Source organism: Aedes albopictus, chromosome 3 (genome assembly GCF_035046485.1).
Source record: "Aedes albopictus strain Foshan chromosome 3, AalbF5, whole genome shotgun sequence".
Classification (NCBI taxonomy): Eukaryota; Metazoa; Arthropoda; class Insecta; order Diptera; family Culicidae; genus Aedes; species Aedes albopictus.
Genome location: NC_085138.1, coordinates 270035493 through 270048897, shown reverse-complemented (window position 1 = coordinate 270048897; position 13405 = coordinate 270035493).

Here is a 13405-nt window from a genome sequence, read left to right as displayed (position 1 = left end):
TATGTGTCTGTAATTGATGACATGTGGCAATGGTGTCTCGATACACCGAAGCTCATACAGTAACGTGACTTGATTTTTCTTTGCAGCAGAGGATCAAAACTGAACATGTAATAAAAAATGAAGCTTTTAAATTACATTTGAATCATCACTTAGCTATTTACTTACCTGTCACTTCCATATCATTTACGCAATGCAAACAATGTGTTGTTCTAGCTAACTACTCAAACTATTCCAAACATGTTGAAGTTGTGACCTCCTCACTTACATAATTTGTGAGGATAATTGTCCATTTCGATTAATATTTATAAGGTAGTTTGATTGACTTAATGATTTCAAATTGGAGAGGAGATTGTGCATGACAGTGTATATACTTAGATCTTGATGATCTCAACTTGCCGGTATTTGCAATTCTTTACTTCAATCCTCATACCATGAGTTGTGCAGCGATCGGCTATGCGCAGAACTGTACGCCAGCCACAATAACTTTGTCTTACTTTTTTCTTCTTTCTGAATCTACATTACTGCTGGAACTTGGCCTGTCAATCTTCACCTTTTTTTTCTGTTCGGGACATAACCACCGCGACCAATATTTGATCTATTGTGGTATACCCCGTGTCCTTTGTGTAGTGCATGCCGTATTACTTTATCACCATTGAGAAGTTATAAAGTATTCGGTTTTGTTACAGTATGTAGTCATTTTCAACTACTTCGCAAGGAAGGATTCTGATTGAGTTCCGCTTTTAACACGCTCCTTTTTCAGTCAAAATCGGATTCCTCAACGAAATAGTCAAGAAATGATACTGATATTGACCATGCATCGGAACCCTAGTCCCTACTGCCTCAAACCAGTGAATACCGAATAAAAGATTAGGATTACTAATCCATTTTTTCCTTGGTGCGGTGCAAGATCCATCTCGGCCAGAACCAAACCTAGACCTTTCACTTTTACCAAGGTATGAAATGTAATAAGGACCAAAGCTTTTCCTTTAATTACTAAAATAGGCTGTTCCATAGTTGGATGCAGTTAGGACTAGGGACACGGACAATCTTCACCTTAGTGTTCTTTCAGTACTTCTGGCTATTGGTTGAAGTGCTTTCTTTGCTTCCCATTGCATCGATTTGTACAATGTGTGGTAAACAATGAGGGATTCTTTTATGTAATATATTGGAATTCTTTCAAAAGCACTTTTAGAAAAATATTAGTGGTATCCCTCTGGGTAATCTTGTATGATTCTGATTGGTTACTCTTGGAATTCGATGAGAAGCCTTTTCAAAAATATGAATACATGTTCATCCCACGTTAAAAGTACCAGCTTAACAGTCCCATCATATTTTTTTTTACGCTGTAACACAAAACTGAGCAGTTTTATAGAAAACGTCATATTTTTCACAGATATGTATTGGAATGCAAAACAATCTGTGAAGTTTCGAGATGATGAAAATAAGTTATTCATCATTCAAGTTATGGCGATTTTCCAATGTTTTATATGGAAACGAGTTTTCAAACTTCAAATTCTGTTTTCTCAAATCCTTCTGGGACTGTTATGCAAGTGGTTTTTAGGTATTTCTGCAGGTATTTCTTCAGAGATTTTCTCAGGGATTTCTCCATATATTCCTTCAAGAATTTTGCTAGAGATTGCTCCAATAATTCCATATGGATTTATTCAAAATATTTTGGGAGGAATTTCTTCAAGGAATTTCTTCAGAAAATTTTACCAGAAATCATTCAAAAATTGATACAGGAATTCCTTAAATAAATTAAACAAACAAATTTTTAGGAGTCCACTCAAGGATTCCTTCAATAATTCGTCCACAAAATAATGCAGAGATGAATTCCATCAGATTTTTTTTCCAGAAATTCCTGAAGAAATTCCTCCAGAAATTCGTTGAAAAAGCCATCCAAAGATTCAAGGAATTCGTCATGGGATTGCTTTCGGGATTCCTCCTGGAGTTCCTTCAGGTATTCATCCAGGATCGGTTTAGGGATTATCTTCGGAATTCCTCTTGGGATTGCTTCTGGGATTCCTGCTGGGGTTTCCTCAGGAATTCATTCAGGGATTCCTTCAAGAACTGCTACAGGGATTCCTATAGAAGTTCCTTATTGTGATTTCTTCAGTATTTCCTCCGACGATTTTTTCAGTATTTACTTCATGATTTATTTCAGAATCTCTTCCTAGAATACACTCAGGAATTGCTCTGGGAATTCATGCAGGTATTCTTCTACATAAAATACCTCCAGGGATTGCTCCGGGTGTTTTTGCAGGGATTTCCCAAGCAATACATCTAGAAATTCCTCTAGGCATTACTCCAGAAATTCATCCAGGAATTTCTCTAGTTATTTTTCCTTAGTTGCTCTAGAGACTCGTCTAAAAATTCCTCTAGGGATTCCTCCAGGAATTCTTCCAGGAATTCCTCTGGGAATTCAAGCAGGTATTCCTTTTAAATTTCTCAAGGGATTTCTCCGAGTGTTCCTGCAGGGATTCTTCCTCAAGAAATTCATCGAGGAATTCCTCCAGAAATTCATCCAGGAATTCCTCTAGAGATTCTTCAGCTTCATAAGTTCTATTAGAGACTCGTCCAGGAATTCTTCCAGAGATTCCTCCTGGAATTGCTTCAGAGAATTCTTCAATTAATTCCTCCAGGAATTCCTCTCTAGAGATTCTCCAGGAGTTCCTCCAGGAATTCCTTCAGGGATTGCTAATGGAATTTCTATAGGGATTCCTCCTGGCATTCCTTCAGACTAGCCCCAGGCATTCCTCTGGGAAATCTTTTAGAAATCCCTCCAGGAAATGATCAGGGAGCACTTCCAGGAATTTCTCCATAAATTCCTACTACAAGAAATTTTCCAGGGATTCCTTCAGAAATTCCCCCAGGAATTCTTCCGGGAATCTATCCAGGAATTCTTCCAGGAATACCTCCAGGGATTCTTCCAAGATCTCCTCAAGAGATTCATCCAGGAATTCTTTCAGGGATTCTTTGGGGGTTCGTCCAAGAGTTCTTTCAGGAGTTTCTCCAGGGATTTCTCTAGGGGTTTCACCAGGGATTCCTCCAGTAATTTCTCCAGGCAGCCCTCCTGTCACTCCTTTCTTCCTAGATTTCCTCCAGGGACTCCTTCAGGAATTCCTTCAAGAATTCTTCCAGGGATTACCCCAGGAATTTCTTCAGGAATTCCCTCAGGAATATCTCCAGGAATTATTAAAAGAATTCCTTCAGAAACTCTTACAGCAGTGCCTTCACAAATTTTAACGGCAATTTCTCCAGGAGTTTGTCCAGGAAATCCTCTAGAGATTCCTTTAAAAAATCTTCCTGAAATGTCATCAGGGAATCCTTCAGGAATTCCTCAATAAGTTTATTCAGGAATGTCTCCTCCAGGGATTGCTCCTGGAATTGCTCCAGTTTTTCATCCAGTGAATTCTTCCAAGGAATTCCTCCGGGAATTTATGCAGGTATACTTCCAGGTATTCCTCCATGAATTTCTATTGGAATTTCTATAGGGATCCCTCAGGATTGCATCCAGGCATCCCTTCGAGAATTCCCCCAGACATTCCCTTCAGAAATCCTTCATGCATTCTTCCAGGCATTCATGAATCCCCCAGAAATTCTTTCAAGAATTTCTGAAATCTCTCCACGATCAAGGATTTTTTCCAGAAATTCCTCCATGAATTCCTAACGCAATTTTTCTAGGAAATACTCCCTCAGAAATTCCTCCGTGAATTTATCCAGAAATTCTTTCAGGAATACCTCCAGGGATTCCTTCATGATCTCCTCAATAGATTTATCCAGTAATTCGTCGAGGAATTCCTCTTGGAAGTAATCCAGCCATTCCTCCAGGGTTTTGTCCTAAATTTTTCTCAGTGATTCTTCAGGAATACCTCCAAGAATTCCTTCAGAAATTATCCCAGGAATTCTATAGGAATTTCTCCGGAAATGTTTCCAGGAATCCGCTCAACAATTCATACAGCAGTACCTTCAGAAATCCCTACAGCAAATGCTCCAGGAGTTTCTCTAGAATGTCCTCCAAAGCAGATTTGGTAAACTCATACTCAAAGCAAACTCGCATGAACTGCTCCTGCGTGAGCAAACTCACACGCGATTATAAAGCATTTTCTCACGCGCGAGATTTTCATGCAAAATTTCACTCTCACGTGTCAAGCGCTGAAATCTCGTTTGCATGTAAAACGAATGCAAATTCATATGTTGTTGTACCTACGCTAGATTTGCAATTGTTCTACTATACAAACTCCGATGTAAATGATAAGAACACCAAGAAATGAAGAAATAAGGGAAATCACGAGTCAACTCTTGCATGATTTTTTCGGCGGTGAGTTTGACGAGTCAAGAATCGCGCATGAAACAACTCAACCATGAGATTTGAGCATTTGTGTTTTTACCAACACTGCTCTAGTGATTCCTTCAGAAATTCTTCTTGAAATTTCTTAATGGAATCCACCAGGAAATCCTCCAGGAATTCCTCCGTGAATTTCTACAGGATCTACTTAAAAAAACTCCTCCACGAATTCCTCTAGAAATTCCTCCAGGAATTCATCCGGGAATTGCTCCATGAATTTATCCAGGAATTTCTCCAAGGATTCATCTAGGATAAACTCTAGGTGACCATTCAATAATTCCTCCTGGATACTCCATGAATTCTTCTAGGGATTTCTCCATGAATTCCTCCAGGAAGTCATCCAAGAATTTCTTCAAGGATTCCTCAAGGAAAAATTCGAAGTGCTCCTTCTAAAATTTCTACTGGGATTACTCCAACAATTCTTCTAAGCATTTCTCCATGAGTTCTTCCGGGGTCTGCTCCAAAATTTCCTCCAGGAATTATTACTTACAGAGATTTCTTTAAGAATTCCAAGAATTTCTTCAGAGATTCCTCCAAGAAATCCTCCAGGTATACTTTCAGAAATTCCTCCAGGGATTTCCAAATGGAATTTCGCCAGAATTCCTCCCAATGATTATTACAGGGAATCCCCCATGAATTGCTCCAGGGATTTCTCCAATATTCCTTCAGAAATGCCTCCAAGAATTCCTCCCTAAAGAGTTCCTCCTGGGATTCATTTTGCTCCGATGAATAGAGGATACATTCTCCAAATGATTGGCTATTAATGGCAATAACAAAACGTTGTTGTATCGAGATTAAGTCTAGAACGGTGATAGGATTGGGACCATGTAAATTTATCGATATCAATACTCACCGATTGTGCTCGGACAAGTACATACCTATCCTGTTCGAGAGGCGGTACCGACATACGTATGTCCAGCATGAAATATTCATTGAGCCGATCGCCTTTCAGTTGTGCACGTGTTTGCGTGCACCATCGAAGTAAAACAATCGTATGCTACTCTTCCCTCTAAAAAGGACACGTATGGATTACGTCACAAAGAAAAACTGACCAGGAGGAACAATGTATGTAGGTCGTTGTCAAAGACGGCAAGGGTTGAAAAATGCCGCGTTTAGTATCATAAGGGCGTAACTACTGTAGTCAATTCGAGGTCATACGAATATTTATCATGTTTCATAAAATGTTTCAAACAATAAATCCATAAAGAGAAATCGATCATTGCAATTACACCCGTATGATACTAGACGCGAGAAATGAACAGGAGACACGACACCGTTCGCTATGAACGTTAGATACTACTTTGCAGTAGGATCAGACATAAAACCCAACCGTGGATTGGTTTGAATTGAACCAGAAAATGGCACATCAATGTTGAATTATAACAGAGACCAACGATTTGGACTGCATTTACGTATGAAAAAGGTTAAGTGGTTAATGTTTGTGTAGCGCACAGATAATATTCCTATAATCAACAATCAACCTCAATACGATAGAGTAGGTTGTTATAATGTGATTGAATGGTCTTTTTCTAGTGATTGTACGTAACGAACGCCTACGCATTGTATCACATTTCCACGCGAATGGAATTTTTCATGTAATATAATGTGTGACGTCCTGCTTCGTTAAAGGGCACCGTTCATTTATCACATTAAAAATTTATAAATCTTTCTTAAAGTTCATGGGGTTCTGTGTCCGGTATGTATTATTTTTGGAAAAAAATTATGAATGACAAAACACAACCATGGAAACAACTCCTTCGATATCTATATTTACATTTGATTGGAGACAGTGAACTGATGATATAACTATGTAACAGTTTGTGCCTTTTATGACGTTCGTTTTTGCCTCCTGACGACAATATACCAAGAAACTTTCGGAGTACAAACTAAGTGAAAAATGCCATTCAAGTACGAACCAAAAGACATTCATGCCTGCTATGAGTACTGCAAACAATGTAAATTCTGTATTGTCATTACTGGTCATAACTGTTCATATTCTGTACTGAAACTTAATATTATCGTAGTTGCGCAAAAACTAAACAGTTACATATCAAATGTTACGAAGTTCCATTGCGGGATTCACAGCTATTACAATTTTACAATTGAATCAGCTTGCAATTCTGCTTAAACAGATTTGTTAGATACTTTGCCATCCCTGGAGATGGCTCAGTACAATACAATTTTGTTTGATGGCATGACTCCAAACTAGTCCAATATTGTTTGTGCTGAGTGACAGCCTAGGTGTTAGTCTGAACCTTAACCTAGACCTTAACGAATTACTTTTAGCTAACACATCAGGGGCCGTCCATATACCACGTGGTCTGAAAAATCATACAATTTGCTGAATTCAGCTCCTCGATTTGAGTTCGACAAGCGATAACTAATTTTGACCTAGCGTTGGCCAAAGCAAGTACTTTAATAGAAGCCTGGCCATCTGAACAGAAGTATATGACTTTGCCCGTTACGTGCTGCTGAAGTGCTGATTGAACTCCGCACGTAAGAGCAAAGATTTCAGCTTGAAAAACGGTACAGAGCCTAAGAGTGCTGCTTGTTTAAAATGAATGTGTAGTTGGGCAACGTCAAAGAGAACTTCGAGCGCTGCCGTGGGAGTTGAAGAGAACGCTCCAGACATCGCCATTAAGCCAAGGGTTAAGCACATCCTTTGTGGATGGCCTAATGTTGATTGGATTGTTCTTACTTCGCCCTTTTGCCACCACACAAAATTCATAGGCCCATATTGGCCGAACATCAGTTGTGTAAATCTATTTGATATACTTGGGTTTTAGACCCCAAGTTTTACCAAGGGTTCGCCGGCATTAACCGAAAGCCATAAAAGCTTTTTTGATTCTGAACTAAATGTGAGGTGTCCAGAAAAGCTCCAACGTACTTTACCTTATCTTACCTTACCTTACCGATCAGGCTAAGACCGGGGTAGCCTCTGCTGTACATAGTAGCCGTCTCCATTCCACTCGGTCCATGATGTTTGTCTCCAGTTCCGCACTCTGCGTAGGGTCCGCAGATCGTCCTCCACTTGGTCGACCCACCTAGCTCGCTGCGCACCACGTCTTCTTGTACCGGTCGGATGACTCTCGAGAACCATTTTAGTCGAGTTGCTATCCGACATCCTGATGACGTGACCCGCCCACCGTAGCCTCCCGATTTTCGCGGTATGGACGATGGTTGGTTCTCTCAGCAGCTGCCTTTTCCAAGTCCCGTCTTCCATCTGCACTCCGACGTAGATGGTACGCAACACCTTCCGTTCGAAAACTCCAAGGGCGCGTTGGTCCTCTGCACGTAGGGTCCATGCTTCGTGCCCATAGAGGACTACCGGTCTAATCAGCGTTTTGTAGATGGTTAACTTTGTGTTACGGCGAACTTTATTCGATCGTAGAGTTCTGCGGAGTTCAAAGTAAGCACGATTTCCTGTTACAATGTGCCTCTGAATTTCTCTGCTGGTGTCGTTGTCGGCGGTCACCAGTGAGCCCAAGTACACGAATTCTTCAACCGCCTCGATTTCATCACCGTCGATATAAATTCGGGGTGGCGGGCGCGGAGATTCCTCCCTGGAGCCCTTTGCCTTAACTAGACCTTAACGCATTACTTCGAGCTAACACATCAGGGGCCGTCCATATACCACGTGGTCTGAAAAATCATGGCATTTGCTAAATTCATCTCCTCGATTTGAGTTCTAGAAGCGATAACTAATTTTGACCTCGAGTTGGCCGAAGCAAGTGCTTTAATGGAAGCCTGGCCATCTGAACAGAAGTATGCATATGACTTTGCCCGTTACGTGCTGCTGCACTCCGCACATAAGAGCAAAGATTTCAGCTTGAAAAACGGTACAGTGTTTAAGAGTGCTTCTTGTTTAAGATGAATAACATGGGGCAACGTCAAAGAGAACTTCGAGCGTTTCCGTGGAAGTTGAAGAGAACGCTTCAGACATCGCCATTAAGCCAATCCTTTGTGGATGGCCTAATGTTGATTGGATTGTTCTCACTTCGCCCTTTTGCCACCACACAAAATTCATAGGCCCATATTGACCGAACATCAGTAGTGTAAATCCAAACGTACTCTACCTGATCAGTCATATTGATTTCAGAATCAAAAAGACGCTAAGGTCTAACGTCATTACGGTTTTGCCTTTTCGTGAAAAGAACAATAGATGTTTTACTCGGATTTACAGAAAGGCCATATTGGCGACACCACCCCTCAACTACCTGAAGGGCGCTTTGCATCAGGTCGGAAAGGGTGCTGATGCACATGCCGACTGACAATGTTTGGTAGTCGTCGGCAAAACCATAAGTAGGAAACCCGCTATTATTGAGTTGCCTCTATACCCGAGCAAAGTCCAACAACAAAATTACAGCAAATCGAATACAAGATTTATATTCAGCAACAAATAGATATCACATTTTGATATCAGTTTTTCTTTATTTAATTTGATTTCAAATTATGTTTTCGGTTTGCTGTCATTTTAAATTAATGTAAATATTTAGTGTTTAAATCAATCTTTAAGTAAACTATGTAAAGCAGTTCTAGGGATATATCATTAGTGCAATTATGTTATTGAATTTATGATTTGATATCAACCGAAAAACTCTACATTTAACGATTATTCATAATTCTTGCGCTGATAACATTAACAGTTATCAATATGCTATCATCGATAGCAGGAATTGTTTTCAATTTGCTGTCACAAGAACATTTTTCTGCTCTCATTTTTGATGTTTTAACCGTTAAAACGACCAAAACGACAACAACCTGAGTTATCAAAATTTGCAATATCTCAACTTCAGCATTAGTTTTCAATTTGCTATCAGACTTTGCTCGAGTAGCGTATCAGCTACGAGATTCCACAAAGGGGCATCCACCAACACTCAATTTCCTAATCGCTGCTTGACGCTATGTCGAGAAGAGATGTCGTTTTTTAATCATTTGGTAAATCCAATTGGAAATCATTACCATGGCTCCGTGTGGCTTCCAATATGACATCGAAAGACACGTTGTCAAAAGCATCCTCGATATCAAAGAAAACATCCAAACAATATTGCTTTTGAGTGAACGCTTTCTCAATATCGTAAACAATTTTGTGTAAAATAGTCACATTGAACTTTCCAGATTGGTAAGCATGTTGGTTCACATGCACATGAAGAGGCACGTTGGCCAGATGAACATCACGGATGTGATGATTGACAATGCGTCCTAAGCATTTCAGAGGAAAAGAGGTAAAACTGATTGGTTTGAAACTCTTTGCTTCTTCATATAACGCACGACCCACTTTCGAAATTAACTTTACTCTAATATCCCGCCAAGATTTAGGAATATACCCTGTAGCAAAACTGCAAACAAGTAGTTTTTTTTTTTCAAAATGTGTTTGAATTAATCAAATCCCTTCGGAAGCAAAATAGGATATATCCCATCTACTTCAAATGACTTGAAAGGAGCAAAGCTATTTAGTGCCCCTCAATCGATTCTATAGTTATGGCTCCGAGCCGAAGCCAGAGAATCATAACTACAAAAACAGACATCAGGTTCATCCGAAGATGTAATATCAACACATCAACAGTCAACACGCATCAGGGGAAGTGTGTACTGAATGAACATTCCAAACCTTCTTGGCAAACGAAATTAGTTCACTCGGAAATCCTTAGTCTTTGCATGGATTTTGTTCAACAGACTGACTTCACTAAAACTGGAAACATTTGTAGAACGGTTTTTCCAGCCGGATTGTTCAGCAAATCGAAGAGCCTTGCGTGCCAACCTGAAAATTTCCGATCCTGCCGAACGTCGTCTGTTCCAACTCTTTCTACATTGTTTCCTGAGCTTGATCAGATCAGAGTTCCACCTTATGGGTCTTCACAGACTGTAAAGGGGCAATCTTCTTGGAATGCTTCCATGATAAAGGTCGATGTTGTATCAACAGCATCATCTAAATCACTTGGAGTGTCAATTGATGATGGGTATCCATGATATTTGGCCGCAACCAAATCAGTGAAGAGATCACAGTTAGTTGACCGGGTATTCCTAAAAAGCAAAATTTGCGAAGTAACATTTAAATGTTCAAAAAAGATGTAGCAGTGGTCAGATCATGAAACCATATTATGAAATCGAACAACACCTTATTCTAAATAAAGGAAAATCACTCAAAGGCATCAATTTCTGATGTTGATGTTGATAAAGATTCTGAAGTTTTTTTTTTCACGCCGAAAGCGTAGATGAATGCTTAAGATTGCTTTCTGATGACGAATTTGAAGATAAAAGCATTCATCTTTCAATCGAAGAAACAAATGAATGAATCGATTGTTTGTTACGAGTTGCTTCAGTGTGAAGTTATGAGGGTGTTATTGCGGGGGTGCGACCACAGTCGGATTTTAATAAAAGATAAGCAAGGAAATGCCATTATATTATGTTGCTAAGGTTCAAAGGTACACAAATTCATCCAGAACAAATTTTCCATTATCTATCACCACTTCGCTACTAAAATGATTAAATATAAGACCCACGATGTCTATCAACGATCAGGTACTGCGTCTTGTTGGTGCTCGTTTTCTTTCATTGTGAGACCAATTCTTGCAGTCTCCTTTTTTTAAACGCACGAATGCCTCATCCACAGTTCGAACAGTTCGACGATCAATTTCGCTGATATCTAAATTGTCTGCAAAACCTAGGGACATGTAAGATTGTGAGACCGTGTTACGATGGTACGGGACCTTACAACAGGTCTCCTAATAGCTCTTTCAAGACCTCCATAAAACAACAAGTTCGACAGCATATCACCCTCTGCCTCTATCCGACTGAGGTTACGAAAAACGACAGAATCTCAGCCCCAACACACTTGATTTTGATTCTTCAAAGCGTAGCACGAATCAGCTTTATCATATCTACCATAACTCATTTATTTTCACTAAATCGTACGTCGCTTTTAAATCAATACACAGATGATGGGCCTGCAAACTGTTTTTCCGGAATAATCTAGGATTTGTCGCAAAGTAAACATTTGTTGATTGCCCCTAATTATAACTCTATTTCAATATCTCCTTTTACTGTACGAGTTACTGGCGAGCTTGTCTTGCTCAGGTAAAGTTTGCTGATTATCTACAAAAACAATTTACTGTTTAGTCATTTGATAAGCGGTGGCCATTCGGATATGTGTGCACTAAAGAGTCAAAACCTTCGAGTCAAAATGTATTTGATTTTACGTGACAGATTTTGTTTGATTGTTGTTCCAAAGACAAATCGTTCCAAATTGCACTCCAAAATGCTTTCACATATTCAGGCTACTTGAGCTGTGCATTCATTTGCCTCCCAAACAAAAAGGTGCTTCCATCATCAACATCACCACCACTTGATATATAACAATGATCTTTTGCAAATTTTCACTGAAGTAGATTATAAGAGTCCATGTGATCGCGGTCATGATTAGTATTTGTATGGTCTCGATCGATTCGGCGATATGCATCATTTTTTGTCTAACACTGGAAGCTATCCTTTCCACTATAGCGTTAAAAAGTTCATGGTACAGAACTATAAATACATCTCAAAGCGTTCGTTTTTTAATGTGCTATTGGTTTTGAATTTTCGTTCCAGTTTTGTAAAATTCTTTAGGTCCATCGTCGTCGTTTATGGTTGTTTTAGGTGAAATTATTTTATATCTGTTAGTTTATTTGGGTGATGTAGCATGGAATGTTTAAGTAACTATTATTTGTATGTATATATTATTATAATCAACACATTAGCTTAAAATAGGAAGAAATAAATATTGCATGCTCAACATAAATACTAGAAGTACTTGCTTTTTGTTGTTAAACCGTGAATTAAAAAAAAACAGAACATTTGTATGGTTATAAGTACACAGGGTCAAATATTTGACAAGGAATGGTTTAGTTCAAACATCTGTATGACACTTGATGAAAATTCGATTGAGTCAAACAAAATGTTTGAATATTGGTTTCTTTACCCTGTGTACTCGCATCCTAAGAAACAAATGTAATTTTGTAATAATGAAGTTGCCGCATTTCTAATTGTAAACCTTTCCAAGCATTGTTTTTCACTGTTCTTTGGCTTTCTTGGAATAATATTTTTGTGATTTGATTTATGCATCCAATGTTTAAAAAGTTAGTTATGACTAATATGCCAGTACTCCTGTTCCTTCTGAATAATTACATTATTAGGTTACACTATAAATAAATACTATTTTGCCAGTTAATATAATTGCAATAATCTTCATACGGTTTTTATAAGGAAATCTTTTATCGTGGAAAAGATATATTTTCATTATGGATTTACTTCCCAAAAGTATTAATTTATAAATGCTAATAATTAGAGCCGTTCTGTTTCTTTCATTTTTTCTTACCAATAAAGAGCATTATATACAAATACACAGTTTTTGTTTTTACAATTCCACGTTTTAGCCTACGAGTTTTGTCTTTCGCGTAAGACTTTATCCCATGAAAATACCTCTTACGGAGCGTTGATGCTACGTTTATCAAAATAAAATATACTTCATCAATCACGATTTGTAGTATCCTATGTGTGTAACAATCAACATACCGAACGTCTAGTGATCGTCAAACGTCATGCTAGGCTTGCAAGTGTATAAATAGTTATTGCTTTTGTCAAGTACATATCAGTATACTACGCAGAAGTTGATTAGTAATTAAATCCAGTTTTACGATAAGAGCAAAGTTAGGTCAAACCATCTAGAGATATTTAGGTATCTCTCTATCTCTCTACAGACATGTGTTTTTTCTTGTTACTAATTGAACACTATTTTCAGTTATTTTTAACTACAAAGTTGTAAGCGTATTGTATCGTTGGCTCATGGTGAGTGATTTCGGTACACTGAACTATTGCCTAAGTATTATTCAAATTGTAAAAACATGAGCCAATTAATATGTTTTCACAAGAGAATAATATTTGAAAAAAAAAAAACAAATGATAAAAGACACGGACAACGTCTTCAGCTTTCGGCTGTACAGACTGTTTTGAACTTAACATTAGACAACGGACAACGGAGCATGCACCAGTGGAAACGGGGAAGAAACTATTCTCACGAAA